This window comes from Capsicum annuum, chromosome 9, assembly GCF_002878395.1.
Source record: "Capsicum annuum cultivar UCD-10X-F1 chromosome 9, UCD10Xv1.1, whole genome shotgun sequence".
NCBI lineage: Eukaryota > Viridiplantae > Streptophyta > Magnoliopsida > Solanales > Solanaceae > Capsicum > Capsicum annuum.
In genome coordinates this window covers 208,351,488-208,371,092 of record NC_061119.1, presented here as the reverse complement: position 1 = coordinate 208,371,092, position 19,605 = coordinate 208,351,488, and the positions used below count along the sequence as shown (strand labels likewise).

At 36.9% G+C, this 19,605-nt stretch overlaps 1 pseudogene; it reads right to left on the bottom strand.

The window, feature by feature from the left end:
- Positions 1-16,312, bottom strand: part of LOC107841183 — a 64,968-nt pseudogene extending 48,656 nt beyond the window's left edge.
- Between the last annotated feature and the right edge of the window lie 3,293 nt (positions 16,313-19,605).

Below are 19,605 nucleotides of genomic sequence, written 5' to 3'. Positions count from 1 at the left end.
ATAGCCTATCAAAATACATCAATGAATTTTTATATCGTCGATGTATATAAGTTAAAGTAGAAAACTATACTCATATGAGACATTAAGTCAACTACCTGGTGACAATATGTATATTGAAGAATTGCCTTACGATATTCAGCTAGGAAAACAGTATTAAGGTGCCCTGTGATATACATACACATAACCTGAATTTTTGAATAAATTAACTTTTAGCATATCCAAGTTCAAATTTGTCAAAAAAAATGTACAGATAAAAAATAAAACTTACCAAAGGAGGAAGAAAGAAGAGAGAACCAGCATTTTCAGCAGGCCAATGTCCTTCACTATCTTTTAATGCTGAGTAAAAATGAACAGCTCTACGCAATGCAGTTGTAGCAACTTCATGGCTAATTTCTTCACCTTCATCTACTTTTACTGATGGAACATTCTATTTGAAATTCTTCTCTCTAAAAAACTACACAACATATAGAAGAATTGGATCCAATAACACTGTGGATGTACTATTGTTACTCAGGACTCATTTGGAACTAAGCACTGTTGGATATTTCAAAAAGAATAAATATTTAACATGTTGCTCTCTTCATCCAATAATATTAGTTCACAATTGACTTACCCAAAAATCAGTGAATTATAGTGGTAATTTTACTATAGCACTCAGTGAAATATAATTAATTTGTATTGGATGGATAGAAATGATACATTATCCATTTATTTTCCAAATTGGACACATATTTTGACTCATTATTTTTTAATATTCTACATATTACGATTGGAAGATTACTGGAGTCGTAAATTTGAGGATTGAATATTGCAATAACAATATTTCTTATAAGATGGTCTTTATCCACTGTAATTATAGCCAAACGTATTCATGTGAGGGTAGAGTTGTTAAGATAAATTCCTCTTCTTAAGAGATGAGAGACATAAAGAAAAGTTTTCCCCCAAAAAGATATGGATGTTGGGTTTTGTTTTAATGGAGTCTTTGTTATTTTTTGACACCTAGTTTAACGCTAAAAAAGCTTATTGAATATTGGAGGATACATCAATACCGCATGAATTATCCTTAAAGACAGTTTCAATAGGCATTGTTAAGTCCTTAGTTTAGATGATTGACAAATTGTTTGTTGGGACCTGTTTCCTAGAGATTATGTGATGACAAAGTTGCTAATGCTTAGGGAACCTGTTGGGGTCACCTGTTACTATCACAATCAACAATCACAACTGGCACAATGTACAAAAGTTGGCGAAAAAACTGCTGCCACCTTTTTGTCTCAGCCAATAGGTTCGCTCCTAGGTTTCTTGTATCATACTATATATTGCCCATCTTCCTCATTAAGAAAACCAACGTTTCCATATTTTTACAACTAAATATCTCACTGAAAGTGTGAATCAAAGATCCATTTTTTGCAACAGAGAACTAATTGTTCATCGAGTTGTATTTTATTTCCTTGTTGTAGTTGAGTCATTGTATTTTTCTCTTAAACGTTTGCCTACATTTGTGTCACGACCCAAACCGAGGCCCAGGCCGCGATGAATCATCCCAAACGTTGAAGGCCCGACCATCCCTTTTTCTATTTGGCAATCATGCACAACTTCCATACAATATGAAGAAATGATGAAACTTAACAAAATGAAAATATGGTCAATCTCTTAATTCAACTGAACAAATACGGGATGAAGTTCATAACATTCAAGATTCATGACACTATTTTGCGAATTCTCTAATAACAAGAAAATAATATCTGTCTGAAAATTGGGACAAGGCCCCCAGTCGGACCATAAACCCATAAAAAAATAACAAGGTTCCATAACCAGGCCTTCTGAAGTAAGGGAGTCTCACCAACTGCTACTTATGATAGGATCAATCTTGTAATGCCTCGAGTCTGTACCCCGAATGCTACATGGTACTTATAATCTCGAAGGACCACAAGCTAACCCATGATAGGTACCTGTTGCATTAACTGGATGATAACACTGTAATATGCAAAAATTAGGCAGAAAACATGCTATAAGGTTCAATACTAAAATTAAACGGAATATAGTATAAAAATACCAAAATTGAATCATTTGTCTAAAATACTCTAGTCTTGAAAGCCTCTAAACTGTCTGAACTGTGGTGTTGATGGGACAAGCCCCCAACTAACTCCAATTACTGAAAATGAACTGAAATGCTGGAAAAAAATAATCATGTCCTCGAACTATGAGGACTCACCCCTAACTCTGTCTGCTAAGAATCTAAGCTGATAAGGGTGCTTTGGAGCTCGTGCGTCTAAACCTATGATATAAGACATTATAGCGCAAAAGAAAAGCATACGTTAGTACTTTGAATGAACTGGTATGCTCAGTGAGGTAGGCTGAAATGCATGGGTTCATATACATGAATAATACTTACTGAATAACATGAGTATGACTGAATGAGAGTACATGCATTAATAGTAGATTGTAAATAAGATTGTGATAACACTAAATACTGAGTTTGAGTACTGATTTATTGATATCTGAGTATACTAATATTGAATTACTAATAATTGAATGACTATATTTGAAAGTCCTAATTTGGTGGAACTATACAGAGTTTTGTACTGAGCTGAGTGACTGTGTCTAACAGTCTCAAATCTATAGAACTAAACTAGTTCTATACGGAGACTGAATCTAAAACTGATACTGTGGGAGGTAATCATCTAACCGACATGCACCTTTCTCAGTACCGTGCCACGGGTAAAGATAACTAGTTATGGGGTCATTCCTAATCTAGCAGGTGGCCCCAGAGATCAGTCCTAACTAGTAGGTGATCCGTGAGTATGTCAGTCCTATCTAATGGGTGACATCTCAAAGCTATGCTGAATGCGTAGTTCTGGAACTTAGGGATTGCTTCTAGGGACCAGTCCTATCTAACAGTTGTGCCCCCATACCTAGGTTCACTCGGTGCTGAATCTTACTCCCAACTAAATAGACACTGAATTGATTTCCTAGTTCATACTAGGCTTGACTAAATTATTACTGAGTTTACTAAGTTCCTTTGACTGATGGAATACCACTGAATGAGTTTACTGTGGTCCGAACTGAATACTGAACTAGACTGGACTAGTACTGAGTCTACTGAGTTTCTCTTGAGTCCCTTGACTAACTGAGAGTACTACTGATTGTGACATGGCTGAGATTATCTTATAATTGAGATTATCTCTAAGTACACAGCTAAATTGTGGGGTATTAAATACCCCCAGTACTCAATAGCATGAAAGTAAATCATAACATAGTCTTGTAAAGCATAATAATGTACACTTGGTCACAACTCATTCATGGAGGTATTTTATCAAAAACTCGCATGATACAATTCACACATAAGTTGGCATGACATGATTTTTCTTCTCTTATTGTTTCACATGAGCAATTCATCAAGCACTTAATGAGCATGATATAAGTGCATAACATTAAACACAAGTAAACATCATAATTCAACTCCAACTTCACAATTTCAAGGGTTCAACATGGATTCACATGATATTACATATATATATCAATTAATCCCAAATGAAACTTATCATAAAACATCGATTAGAATCCCAATCAACTATTATAAACATGATTATAAGAAAACCCAACATCGAATTCATCATGAAATCCATACACTTGAAGTTAAAAACAGTTTCTTGAACTCCAAGGGAGGAAGGAACCCTTGTATGAATACTTCACATACCTTGATTGTTAAATTCTTAAAGAAGGATAGTGAATTATTGGATCTTGAGTTTGAATTTAATTCTCCTAGGGTTTACTCTTGAGAGCTTTTTGTGAAGAATGAATGAATTTTTCTCTCCAAAGGGTTTAATTTTATGATTTAGTGGCTGAAGGATGTGAGAAAAAGACCCAAATACCCCTAAGGACGTGGCCTTTTAATTACTGGAAATTATGCTATCAACGCTCCGACCGATGCACCACATCATTGACATTGATACACTGTCCAATGCACCAAGTTGAGTATGCATTGGTTCACTGGAATATGACACTGGAGCTGGGGAGAATAATTATCAATTCGATAGTCGATGCGGCACGTCGAGATCGCACTGATTCACTAGTTTGGGATTCCAAAGATGATTCAAACGTAGTCTAAAAAATCCAAATCTTATCTGAGAAAACCTACAGACATTCTAGATCATGAATTAACTTAAATATCAACATTTAATGGATGTAAAGGTTGCAAAATAAAATTTCCAACTTTTGAAGGCTAAAATAACACAAAGTCTGAATACTTAGCTAAAATTTTCTAAGTCTGGGACTCCTTAACAAGCTTAAAATACAGAATTAAGCTAAGAATTTTGTGGGGTCTTAGAATATCTCCCCCTTGCAACATTCATCCTCGAATGAGACTGACTATGATAAGAGAACTGGCAAACTGAACTTGCATACTGGACACGCATAACTACAACATAATTTTATAACAGATACTACTGATATACTAAATTATCATACTGAATATGCTTATTTGATGTATAACTTTGTAACTGATATTACTGATAACCTGAGTTTGTATACTAAACATGCATATCTGATGCATGAGTACATGAATGAACTAATCCATGAATGCATGACTGAATATACAACGATAATGGATACCAAGTACATAACTGCAGCTGGACATAGAACTACGCCAATCTAAGAAAGACTGTTACCTTAAACTGACAATATTGATGAACCTGAGATCATTTACTAAACATGCATGAATAAGCACATGAGAACATAAATGAGCCTAAAATGTGATACATGAACTGAACTAAGACCTTGAATACATGGCTTACGGCTGAGAATGGAACTTAAAGGTCCACCTATGAGTACCCCCCACTCCAAATTAGATTTGTTATGTAAAGAGAAGATGAAAGGTTTAGGTCATAAAAGATCGGGGAATTATAGTGCATCTCCCCCTTGGGACATCCTGAAGAATGCTGACTTGGCTAAGATACTGAGGAAAAATTGAGATGATGCACAAGGCACCTACGAACTGAATTGTGAATTTCCATCGAGAATCTAAAATTGAGGCACAACACCTGAATTAAGCTGAACTTGCAACCGCATGGTTGCTCGATCTTGGAATTGTTGGACTCCTAATACTTTGGATAGGATGACTAGGTGGAAAGAAAGGATACCTCATGAACTTATCCACCTGATTGCTAAACTAAATTACTGACCCTACTGACTAGCTCATACTGAAAACTTATGCTCAACCAGAGCATTTCTATTGCACTCTCTCTATAGACTTTTAGTGACTTTAGGGAGAAATAAAATCTTCACATGGGTTGAATAAAACTTCTGAATAAGAATCATACCCTGGCTAAAATTCTGTAATATAGGGCGAAGACTATGGAACACCATCTAAGTTAGAGTGACTAAGCCTCCTACACTGGAACTACTGACTCGTAACCTTAGCCACATCTTCCAACTATTTCCCTCAAATATAGTTTCTACTTCAGCATAGAATTTTTCTTGAGGCTACTGAAAATATCTATATAGGCGCTGAGCACGAATGCTAAAATATACTAGTATTCTGATTAACTGAATGACTGCTAGCTGAATACTGGGCATGTAAGACTAAATTGTACTAGGTCTGAATGACTGGACTAAAACTATATAGTATTATACATATGAGGTAAGGACTGACTGTGTAACAGGATATAACCGAGCTTGAATTCATGAAAAATGTATTATTTAAGAATGTAAGACCAAGCGTATATCATGATCCTGAAATAGCCTATAAACTGAGGGACTGAAATACTAATAACTGAATAACTGATAATTGTATGCTATGGTCAAGTAAACTTGAAATTGAACTAAGCTTCTAATATGATTACTGGACTGAGACTATAATTAAGACAGTAACTGAGATTTTACTGAATATGAATAATGAGTTTTGATAATTGAGTAACAGATATCTAAGACTACTAATAATTGAATTAATGATAATTGAGTGACTAATATCTGAGATTGTAACTGAGCTTATACTGGAACTGAATACTAAGTGAACTGGAACTCCTTGTACTAGGAACTATAAGCATGCATGATTTTCGCTAATGTGCACGAATATGATCTATGATCATAGTGCTAACGTTCAAGTCATGAGTAGATATTGTGATAACTGAAGTACGAATCTTTTCACTGAGGTAATGACGGGATGGGTCTCATCCCTTCCTACTACTTTTCTACATGTACTAACATTATTACTAGAATCTGAAAGTCTAACTTGGTTACTTATCCCACCGCCTCCCCCTTAGCTTAAAGTTTTTATTCTAAATATGTGAACCACTTAATACTCTAAACCAAACTGAAACCATGTTACTCTACAGTCTGAGATAGACACTAAGGAGGGCCCTACTAACATTTCGAGTTTGATACCGATGTTGACTGCTATAGAGGATTACAAAGTAGGTGAAGCCTTTGGATCTAACAAAGTATAACCACAAGGATGAAATACTAATAACATACCCATAACTAACTTAGGAGAACTCTCCTGATCAAAGCGAGACTGGAGTGCATAAAGTCTGTTCTGGCATTGACCACTAGTGGTACTGGACGTGGCACCCTTCTAATTCGGGCAACCAGACTGAGATAAAGAACGATTGGACTAACCCTATGAACCTGACTAATGAAAACCTCTAACTCTATGGCCTGTCTTGCCACATCCAAAACAAACATCACTACCAGCTCTACACACTCTCTTATGGTTCTTACCACTTTCTCTGATGATACGAGTACAATCATGACCTTGGACACTTTTTGAGTATTTTTATGACCACTTAGAAGAGTACATAAGCCCAAGTGTAAAGGAGGCCCAAAACCATCCTTTCGGTGCACTTAAGGGGCTAATTTTGGATCCCTTTAATGAAAAGGCTCTTTTGTCATTTCTCTATTATTTGTAAGGTTGTATAAATAGAACATTGTAGTTTTTATTTTCTTAGTTTTTGAATGATATTGAAAGAAACTCCTCTAGAGAGAGTGAGAGCAACTGAAGTGTGGAATCACTAGTGTTGCAAAACATTGTTTGAAACCTTGGTACTTGAGAGGTGGACGCCCTTTTGTGTCATCTTAGAGTGTTGGTTTTGATATTATGAGTTTTAATGGTCTTGGTACTGAATATATACCTTGGTTCTAATTATTTGTAATATGGTATTTCACACTTTCTATCTTTTGTTTCTATAATCATTGTACTAGTTTGTAGTTGCTTCTAGTGAAGTCGTATGTTATTGTTACATTGTTCTTGTGTTCCATTCCTATTGTTATCATCTTGTTCTTATGGTGTAGCTTCTGTTTTGGTGTTGAAAACCTAGTAATCTTGGGTTCTTGAGTTGTCATCTAGTAGCCGTTTGGTCTCTTGTACCTTGTGGACTGTTTTGGTGTCATTCCTTGGTCGTTTTGTATCATTTGGTATCAAAGAGATATTTGATTTTGTTGTAACAAAAATCAATCTTGGGATTGTTACCTTGAAAATAAGAAAAAAGTGAAAAAGAAGAAAAAAGAAAAATGTTACTATTCACATTTTTAGGGTTTTTCAAAAAAAACTTGATTTTTGTGTGTTCCTAGTGTTAGATCAATGTTCCCTAAAACTATTATAGTCTAGCAATTGAAAATCCCAACAAAAAAGAAGTGTCAAAATCGAAAATCCACCAAAAAAAATACTACACCCGTTTTTGACCCTAGGTCAAATTTTGAGTTTTTGGTTTTGTGTTTTTCTTGTGTTTTTGGTGTTAGATTTGTGTTCTCTAATACTATTGGAGTATAGGGTTTGAATTTGAGCTAAATTGGAGGCTACTTGAGCAATCCACCATTGTTGAGCTTAAGTTTGAAGAAACTTGAAGGTGGGATCTCATTATGGGAGGTTGTTTTGAACTAACGTGTGATTTATTTTGGAGAATTCGTACTGTATTGTTGTGTATGATGTTGTGGACTGATTGTGTGCCTTTTTGGACCATAACTTGAAGGGTCATTTTCGGTACAACCACAATGGAACCCGAGGTTTCAAATGCTCAAACATTGGACAGTAATGCCATCAATCTTATTTTGGCTCGCCTTGAAACTATGTCCCGAGATGTGGCTAGATTGAATGTAGGTCTTGAGAAATTAGATATGAATGTGGCATCAATGAGTGGGATATTAGACGTGTGGAAAGCCAAAGGAGTTAATCTTCCACCCCTCAAAAAAATTCCCCAACTAATACTCCCAAGACCTTGCACCAAACGCTATATCCACGAATTGCCACAAATCCAACCAATCTTTACTCCCGAAGCCGAGAACAAGATGGAACAAACCATCGTCCAAGTTCAACAATAAGGTCTTGGAACACAAAGACCACCACCAAAGCTGAACCCTCTCATCAAACTACACTTTACCAAAGACCTCATTATCCAAATCCAATCCCACAACTATAAGCTCCACTTAACCCAAATAGGCCCGTCCATGTTGAGGGCTACGGTAAAAGAGGATAACATGATGGTTATGGGCTATATGATGATGTTTACTTGAGGGAATAAAGAATGAGGGGTAGACATAGGGATTTAGGCCGAGAGGTGAGAGATAGCTATCCAAACCTAGATGTAGGTCTCAATTCCATCAAAGTGAGCCTTCCCGTTTTCAAAGGTGAGAGTGATCCCGAAGCCTACCTTACATGGGAGTTGTCTTAAGAAAAATATCTTCAAACTTAATGATATCACCAAAGAAAATAAAAGTTTCTATGTTATAGCTCACTTCGAAGGGTATGGTAATACATGGTGGGAGTATGTTAAACGGTTTGGGAATAAGATGATTGAGGAGCAACCTCCTCCTTGGTTTTGATTAAAGAACCTTATGCGGAAAATATACTTTCCCAAAGACTTAGAGACATGATCTCCTTGAAAAATTGTACAATTTGAGGTAATGGAGAAAGAGTGTCATGTCTTACTACGACAAATTTTAACAATTGATGTTGAAACTAGATCACCGGGGAGAACAAGTGAGCCATGACATCGTGCACTTCAAAGTCAAGTTGAACAAGGACATCTCCACTCACATGACACTTCATAAGTTCGACACCATTGATGGCATCTTCCAAGTGGCATTGGAGGTTGAAAGGGAGCTCAATGGAGGTTGAAAGGGAGCTCGAAGAGATCTCATTCATGGTTGACCAAACCGAGAGCACTATAGATACCCCAAAATAGTACACTACGTATGAAGGTAAACCAATTTCCACTTCTAATTCCAAGGGATTTCAATGCTTAGAATGCCAAGGGTGGGGGCAAAAGGCTAGTTAGTGCCCAAACCAGAGGAACGTGATCCTAAGGGAGGGAAAATTATACTATCCTGGGGAAGAAGTAGTAATTGAATCAGCTAAGGTTGATAGCAACCCTCAAGATTGAGAGCAAGAAGATGTTAAAATGCAAGGTGAGGAAGATGTAGAAGATGTGTGGCCGTCTGAAGGAGATTGTGAAGTGCCTTTGTAAAAGAAGCAAGGTCTTGAATTGGTGGGCAAATTCCTCTCAATATGGGTAGGATGATACAAGTACGATCATGACCTTGGACACTTTTTGAGTATTTTGAAGACCACTCAGAAGAGTACATAAGCCCAAGTGTGAAGAAGGCCCAAAACCATCCTTTTGGTGTACTTAAAGGGCTGCTTTTGGAGCCCTTTAATGGAAGGGCTCTTTTGTTATTTCTTTATTATTTGTAATATTGTATAAATAGAACCTTGTAGGATTTATTTTCTTATTTTTTAAATGTTATTGAAAGAAACACCTCTAGAGAGAGTGAGAGCAACCATAGTGTAGAATCACTAGGGTTGCAAAACATTGTTAGAAAACTTGGTGCTTGAGAGGTGGACACCCTCCTGTGTCATCGTAGAGTGTTGGTGTTGATATTACGAGTGTTAAGGGTCTTGGTATTGAATATATACCATGGTTCTTATTGTTTGTAATATTGTATGTCACACTTCTAATGTTTTATTCCTGTAATCGTTGTACTAGTTTGTAGTTATTTCTAGTGAAGTTGTGTGTTGTTGTTAAATTGTTCTTGTTTTCCGTTCCTATTGTTATCACCTTTTAATTTTGGTGTACCTGATGTTTTGGTGTTGAACACCAAGTAATATTTGGTTCTTGAGTTGTCATCTTGTAGTCGTTTGGTCTCTTATACCTTGTGGACTGTTTTGTGCGATTTGTGGGCAGTTTTGGTGTTGTTCCTTGTTCATTTTGTATCACTCTACAAAGAAGATTAGTATGAACACCCTTTCCACTACCTTGTGACTTAGATCCTGGTGCTCCATCTCGACTGCCATTCTTAGACTTAGGCATTGGCGCCCTGACTAAAGGCGAAACTGGGATTGAAAATTTCTGACGGAATTGGAAGCAATTACTACCCGTTGATCTTGTATTATAACTACTATTTCTTGACCTCTTATTATTTCTCTCTTTCTTTCTAAGCTCCCTCTTCTCATTCGATTGATTGTGAATCAAAAGTCTAGATAGGACAACAGTCTGTAGGTTGTTATAAGCAACTGCTGAATTGGCTAAAGTAGTGAACGTAGCTCTAAATTCTGTGTGAGAGACATGCTCATCCAGGGGTTATGCCTGAACGGGCTGAGGTGCTGACTGATTTTCAGTTATCCTTCTGTTAGTCTTTTTGGGAGGCATGTTCTGTAACCGAAAGGAAGTAAAGGATTAGACTGACGATTTAGCTTGAGCTCATACTCACTCGCATGACATGAATACCGAAAGAAGTGAAACTTTTCCTAAAGCATCTCGTAGCCTCCTATCCATAAGTGTGGAGCACTACATACCCATGCACTAGACTCTACTAGATGCGGCTTTCAAACTTTGTAGGACTCTATTGAACTTTAGGCTCTGATACCAAGTTTTTAACGCCCCGAGTTTGTATCCTGGACCCTATACGGTGCTCATAATCCCGAAGGACCACAAGCTAACCCATGACTATTACCTGCTGCATTCATTGAATGTTAACACTATAATATGCAGAAATTAGGCAGAAAACATACCATAAGGTTCAATACTAAAATAAAACTAAATATGGTATAACAATTCCAAAACTGATTCATCTGTCTGAAACACTCTAGTTTGGAAAGCCTCTAAACTGTCTAAACTGTGGATTTGGTGGGACAAGCCCCCAACTAAATCCAACTACTAAAAAAGAACTAAAATGCTGAAAAAAACAATCATGTCCTCAAATTATGAGGACTCACCACTAACTCTGTCTGCTGAGAATCTGAGTTCTTAAGGGTGCTTTAGAGCCTATGCGTCTGAACCTATGATATAACACATCATAGTACAAAATAAAAACTTGTGTCAGTACTTTGACTGTACTGGTATGCTCAGCGAGGTAGGCTGAAATGCATGAGTATAACTAAACGAGAGTACATGCATAAATACGTAGACTGTAACTGGGATCATGATAACATTGAATACTGAGTCTGACTACTGATTTACAGATATATGAGTATACTAATACTAAATTACTGATAACTAAATGACTGTATCTGACAGTCCTGATTCGGTGGAACTATATTGAGTTTTGTACTGAGCTGAGTGGTTGTGTCTGATAGTCCTGAATCTATAGAACTGAACTGAGTTCTATACTGAGACTAAATCTAAAATTGAGACTGTGGGAGGTAATCATCTAACCGATATGCCCCTTTTTAAATAGATTGGGGTCTAACCTGTAGCCCCAGTTGGGAGGGTGTCAGTACCGTGCCACGGGTAAAGAAAATTAGAAGTAGGGTCATTCCTAGTCTAGCTGATGGACCCTGAGATCAGTCCTAACTAGCGGGTGATCCCTGAGTATGTCAGCCCTATCTAATGGGTGACATCTCAAACCTACGTTGGCTATATAGTTCTGGAACTTAGGGATTGCTTCTAGGGACTCAATCCTATCTAGCGGGTGTGCCCCTATCCCTCGGTTCACTCGGTGCTGAATCTTACTCCTAACTGAATAGACACTGAACTGATTTCTTAGTTACTGATTTTACTGAGTTCCATTGACTGACGGAATACCACTGAATGAGTTTACTATGGTTCGAACTAAATACTGAACTAGACTGGATTACTACTGAGTCTACTGAGTTTTTTTTGAGTCCCATGACTGACTGAGAGTACTATTAATCATGAAATGACTGGGATTATATTGTAACTAACACTGTCTCTAAGTACACATCTAAATTGTCGGGTATCAAATATCCCCAGGACTCAATAGCATGAAAGTAAATCATAACATAGTCTTGAAAAGTATAATCATGTGCACTTGTTCACAACTCATTCATGGAGAAATTTATCAAACACTTGCATGATACAGTTCGCACATAAGCTAGCATGACATGATTTTCCTTCTCTTATTGCTACACGTGAGCAATTCGTCAAGCACTTAATGAGCATGATACATGTACATAACATTAAAAACAAGTAAACATCATAATTTAGCTCTAACTTTACAATTCCAAGAGTTCAACATGGAATCATATGATATTACACACATATCAATCAATCCCACATGAAACTTATCATAAAACATTGATTAGAATCCCAATTAACCATTATAAACATGACTATAATAAAATCCAACATAAAATTCATGAAATTCATACACTTGAAGTTAAAAATAGTTTCTTGGACTCTAAGTGTGGAAGGAACCTTTGGATGAACACTTCATACACCTTGGTTGTTAAATTCTTTCAGAAGGATGGTGAATTCTTGGATCTTGAGTTTGAATTTAATTCTTCTAGGGTTTGTTCTTGAGAGCTTTTTGTGAGGAATGAATGAATTTTTATCTCCAAAGGGTTTAATTTTGTGTTTGGGGGGAAGAAGGGCAAGGGAAAAAGACCCAAATACCACTAAGGACGCGGTCTTTTAATGACTGAAAATTGTGCTATCGACGCGCAGACCGACGTGCCGCATCATTGGCATCAACGCGATGCCCAACGTGTCGCGTCGTCCATATCGATTCACTGGAATGACACTGGAGCTAGGGAGAATAATTTTCAACGGAATAGGCGCATCGAGATCACGTTGATTCACTAGTTTAGGATTCCAAAGGTGATTCAAACGTAGTCCAAATAATCTAAAACTTATCTGAGAACACCTACGGATATTTTTGATCATGAATTAACTTAAATATCAATATTTAATGGACGTAAATGTTACAAAATAATATTACTAACTTTTGAAGGCTAAAATAATACTAAGTCTGAATACTTAGCTAAAATTTTCAAAGTCTGGGACCCTGTAACAAGCTTAAAGGACTGAATTAAGCTAAGAATTTTGTGGGGTCTTATAAATCTACTACTTAGCAGGATCTCGGGGCTGAGCCTCAGATCTTCAAAAATAGGGGTCAATACAGATGTACTGGTACACAAAGCAATCCAAAATAGCATTCTTTTAGACAACATACTTGAGGGAAATTTATTAAAAATTTTACATACGATATATGAAAACACATGGGCGTACTTAAAAGACTTTGAAATGATTCTTTGAAATCATGACTCACTCTTTATCTTACTTTTGAGTTGTATGGTACACCCTACAAGTCTAACACCCACAGGCTATATGGTTCTGCCATTAACTCGTCGGCCAAGCCCCCTCATCCAAATTTGCCGCAACGATAGGGGTCCTACATACTAGTCTAGTATACCAGTGTCTCAAGGACAAGTATACATTGGTGTTAGCCAATTATATCACCCAAATCGGAAAAACATGATTTCCAAAGATGATCCCTTACACTCACCCCTTCTTTGGGTCACCATCTAACTTTTTTTAAACCCATTTTTTACATTTTAAATTATGCGTCTTTCTGAAAGTGGTCTAATATCTAAAAAATTTCCGTGGTCTAGTTTGTCTAAATCGATTATGGTATTTTTTCGATTTGGTATCGTCATACCAAGACTTATAAGTCGGATAATCTATACAAAATCATGTTATGGTCTTTTCCTTCAAAACATAATGGTTGGACCACCAAATCATTCAAATAGTACAAGAGAAGTTGTATTTCGAAATACATGAAAACTTATGCAAAGATTCTCTCTATTAATTCTTAAACATGTGGTGGACAATTACATTATAGCAAATCAAGAAATTATATCAATAATCATGTTTAATACTTATGAACAAGAAAACACCCTTTCTTCAATTCACAACCATTATCAAGTCCTTAAACAATAGTAAAAACATTAATCTCATGCATCTCAATATGAAATTGAGCAATTCATAACATGTAAAATCAAGAGGGCCATAACAAAAGAGGGAGTTTAGTTATTGATGCTCTCAATTCGAATTTCAAAACCAAAACTGTATACTTATACATACACGAGCAAAATTCAAGTTCAAGGGAAGGCCTCAAGGATAAAATGATATATATATCATTGAAAAGAGTTTCATGATTTGGCTATTCAAAACAATTGTTCAAACCCTTGTTATAAACCTCACAATATGCTTTCAAAAGCTTAGTAAAATAATAAATTATGCCCATAGAGTTTTAGGATAGCCCCACGTACCTTAGATTACTTAGTTCAAAGGATAGAACCATAATCTTGATTTGTTTCTTGGAAATCATGACTTAAGAGCTTTATTGTTGATATTTGGGGGGTTTAGGGTTTTATTGGAGAGGATAAGTGAATAATGATGTAACAAATGCTCTTTGCGGCTTCAATCTTGTGTTTTGGGTGGTTTTGGGTGAGGTAAATGACCTAATTGCCCTTAAATATGTGGAAACAAAAATTGGAAAATATGAGAGAATACTATGGTATGGGCAACACTAGCTATGGAGCATAGGAATGGAGCGTGCAATGCGTGCTCCATAGCACTAAAATAGAGCGCGCGACACGGGCATATCGCGGCGTGCTACTATTTTAATGATCGAAACATGCTCTTACGCTCATTTGAAAATCTAGAAACTTCCCCGAGACATGCCCCTTACATCCCTAAATATGAATTAACTCAAAAATCTACGTCTTGAGGTTAGAAAGAGCGATTTAAGGATCATTGAAGTTCAGGATCTTAAAATATGACTAAGTCCTTTTAAACACTTAGAAAAGTTTTAGGTTGGTAGCTCTTTAAGAATGCTACTAAGTATGGTATCAAGTTGATAATACTACGGGGTTTTACATTATCTCCCCTTGGGATTATTCGCCCTCAAATGATGTCTCAAAACACAGATAAGCACAATTTCAAGCACATTAAGGTTCTGAAATGATTTCAGGCTCAAAACCAAAACTAAAGTCCATATATGGGGTCACATAATACAAGGTAGACCCTAGATCAAGCAACACATAGACATTATGGGAGAAAATTTGTAATGTACTCGTCACAACCTATGGCAAATACTCAGCATCCAGGTGTTTAGATAGAGCATATAATTAGTTACAACTACCTCTGGTTGCTAAAATAGTACCCTTGGGTGGTGGTGATGCTATGGAGTTAGCTTGGGACTTAGAGGCCACAACATTATCTCTAACAGTGGGGCAGTCCCTCTTGAAATAACCCAACTGCCCATAAGTATAACCCACAACTGTACCATACTAACATATCCCTAGGTGGTTCTTCTCGGACGAATTACACAGAGGGTATTGCCTGGATGACCAGGCCACACTTTCTTGGGACTGAGTACCCTGCACTCCTGATCCATTATTAGGCTGAAAATTTTAGAACCGCTGATTAACTAGAGGTCTGGGTGCTGGGGCGCTAGCCGAAGACTGAGCATTACTCCAATATATTTTCTTTGACCCCTGATTATGCCAATTGTTTCCACCTTGGTGCAGACTATTATTCTAGTCTGTAGGTCTAGTTTTTTTATCTTGCCTGTCTCTCTCTTACCTCAGCTAACCTTTCTTCTGCTTTTCAACCTATTCCATATGAAAATATAATCTAGAGAAATCCATATCTCTATTCATCATTGCTCCTTTGCATTCCAACACTAGATCATTCGAGAGACCGGATGAAAACTTCCGAATCCGAACTCTTTTGTTACCCGCTAATTATGAAGAATAACGGGATAAATGGGTGAACTTCTATGTATACCCCTTGACACTTATTTTTTCTTGTTTCAAGTTCATAAATTCTTCAGCCTTTGATTCCCTCAATTCCTATGGAAAGAAATGGTTCATAAAAGCTTCCACAAACTCACCCCACACAGAAGGATCAGCATCGCTACCCTTTGAATCCTCCCATTCATTATACCTCTGACTGGCCACATCCTTCAACTGGTAGGCTGCCAGCTCAACCCCTTCAACCTCATTCGCATGCATAACCCTAAAAATTTTCTCCAGTTCATCGATGAACCCTTGTGGGTCCTCCTCAACCTTCATACCCAGAAATATGGGGGGGTTCAGTCTCATGGATTGACCACCCCATTTAATCTTAGATGAACCAATCATAAATCCTAAATCTTCAGACTAACGGGCTTGAGAAGCCACTAACTGAGTTATCATATGCACCGACTGTCGGAACTCAATATTAGATACCTCTCTGGGTGTTCTGAGTACACTTGACTCTAGATCGAGGAGCCCAAGGTGGACTTGTCTGAATAGGAGGAACTCCCTGAGTAGCAGCAACCTCTGGGGTACGAGCTCTATTACGAGTCTACATCCCATAGGTAGAGAGAACATCCTCAGCTTGGGTATTCTATTCGTTGGATCTACAATGAGGCATGATAACTTTCTGAAAGATAGAAAATCATTGATTAGAGGACATACAGACTCTGTAGAACGAACTAAATCATGAAAGAAGAGAGACATTCCTAAACTCCTTTTAGCTTCCTACTTATAAGTGCGGCACGCTACACATCCTTAAATAGGACTATACCCGATGCAATTTTGCACACACCCTGAGACCATGAACCGTGCTATGATACCAAGTTTGTCACAACCAAAACGAAGGCCCAGGCCATGACAAGCAACCCAAACCGTGAAGGCCTGAGCACCCTTTTTTCTATTTGGCAATCATGTACAATGTCCATACAATATGAAGAAATATGGAAATTTAACAAATTAGAAACATAATCATTCTCTTAATTCAGCTGAACAAATACAAGATGAAGTTTATAAAATTCAAGATTCATGACACTAGTCTATGACATCTCAAATAACACGAAAATAATATCTTTCTAGAAATTGGGACAAGGCCCCTAATTGAACCATAAACCCAAATAAAATAACAAGGTTCCATAACCTGGCCTTCCAAAGTAAGGGAGGCTCACTAACTGTGACTTCTGATAGGATCAATCTACAACTTAGCTGGATCCCGGGACTGAGCCTTAGATCATGAAATATAGGGGTCAATACAGATGTATTGGTATGCAGAGCAATCCAAAATAGAATTCTTTTATACAACATGCTTGACGGCAATTCATTAAACATTTTACATATGATATATGAAAACACATGGGCATACTTAAAAGACTTTGAAACAATTCTTTGAAATCCTGACTCAATCTTTATCTTACTTCTGAGCTAGATGGTACACCCTACAAGTCTAGTACCGACGGGCTATATGGGTCCGCCATTAACTCGTCGGTCAAGCCCCCGCATCCAAGTTTGCCGTAAGGATAGGCGTCCTACACACTAGTCTGGTATACCAGTGTCTCTAGGACAAGTATACATTGGCGTTAGCCAATAATATCACCCGAGTCGACAAAACTCGATTTGCAGTAATAAGCCCTTACACTCATGCCTTCTTCGGGTAATCACCTAACTCTCTTTAAGCCCATTTTTAACATTTTAAATCATATGTCTTTCTGAAAAGTGGTCTAATGTCTAAAAACTTTTGGTGGTCTAGTCTGGTCTGAGTCTATTATGTAATTTGTTTGATTTGGTATCGTCATACCAAGACTTGCAAGTTGGATAAGCCATACAAAATCATGTTACAGTCTTTTCATTCAAAACATAATGCTTGGACCACCAAATCATTCAAATAGTACAAAAGAGGTTGTATTTCGAAATACATGAAAACTTAGGCAAAGATTCTCTCTTTTAATTCTTAAACATGTGGTGGTTAATTACTTTGTAGAAAATCATGTAATTATTTCAATAATCATCTTTAACACTTAAAAACAAGAAAACACCCTCTCTTCTATTCACAACCAATATCAAGTCCTTAAATAATTGTAAAAACATTTATCTTAAGCTTCTCATTATGAAATAGAACAATTCATAACATGTCACTACCAAAATTTCACTATTTTCCGACTGAAATTTCCGGCTGAATAAGAGTAGTTGGAATAACAATACTAATTGAATTACATGAGTATGACTAAATAAGAGAACATGCATGAATACGTAGACTGTAACTGAGATCATGATAACACTGAATACTGAGTCTAAGTACTTACGGATATTTGAGTATACTGATATTGAATTATTGATAACTAAATGACTGTCTCTGAAAATCTTGATTCGGTGGAACTATATTGAGTTTCGTACTAAGCTGAGTTACTATGTCTGACAGTCCTGAATCTATAGAACTAAACTGAATTCTATACTGAGACTGAATCTAAAATTGAGACTATGAAAGGTAATTATCTAACCAATATGCCCCTTTTTAAATAGATTGGGGTCCAACCTGTAGCCCCAGTTGGAATGGTGTCAGTACCGTGCCGAGGGTAAAGACAACTGGTTGTGGGGTCATTCCTAGTTTAGCGGGTGGACCCTAAGATCAGTCCTAACTAGCGAGTGATCCCTGAGTATAACAATCCTATCTAATGGGTGACATCTCAAACCTACGCTGGCTACATAGTTTTGGAACTTACGGACTGCTTCTAGGGACCCAGTCCTATCTAATGGGTGCGCCCCTATCCCTAGGTTTTCTCGGTGCTGAATCCTACTCCCAACTGAATAGACACTGAACTGATATCCTAGCTCATATAAGGCTCTACTGAACTGTTACTGAGTTAATTGAGTTCTGTTGACTGATGGAATACCACTAAATAAGTTTACTGTGGTTCAAACTGAATACTGAACTAGACTGGATTAGTACTGAGTCTACTGAGTTTTCCTGAGTCCCATGACTGACTAAGAGAACTACTGATTGTGAAATAACTGAGATTATCTTGTAACTGACACTGGCTCTAAGTACACACCTGAATTGTCGGATATTAAATATCCTCAGGACTCGATAGCATGAAATTAAATCATAACATAGTCTTGAAAGGCATAATCATGTGAACTTCTTCACAACTCATTCATGGAGGCATTTTATCAAACACTTGCATGATACAATTCGTACATAAGCTGGCATGACATGATTTTCCTTCTTTTATTGCTACACATAAGCAATTCATCAAGAACTTAATAAGCATGATACATGTACATAACATTAAACAATTTAACTCCAACTTCACAATTTCAAGAGTTCAACATGGATTCATATGATATTACATACATATCAATTAATCCCACATGAAACTTATCATAAAACATTGATTAGAATCCCAATTGACCATTATAAACATGATTATAATCAAACCCAACATTAAATTCATGAAATCCATACACTTGAAGTTAAAAATAGTTTCTTGGACTCTAAGGGTGGAAGGAACCCTTGGATGAACACTTCACATACCTTGGTTGTTAAATTCTTTCAGAAGGATGGTGAATTCTTGGAT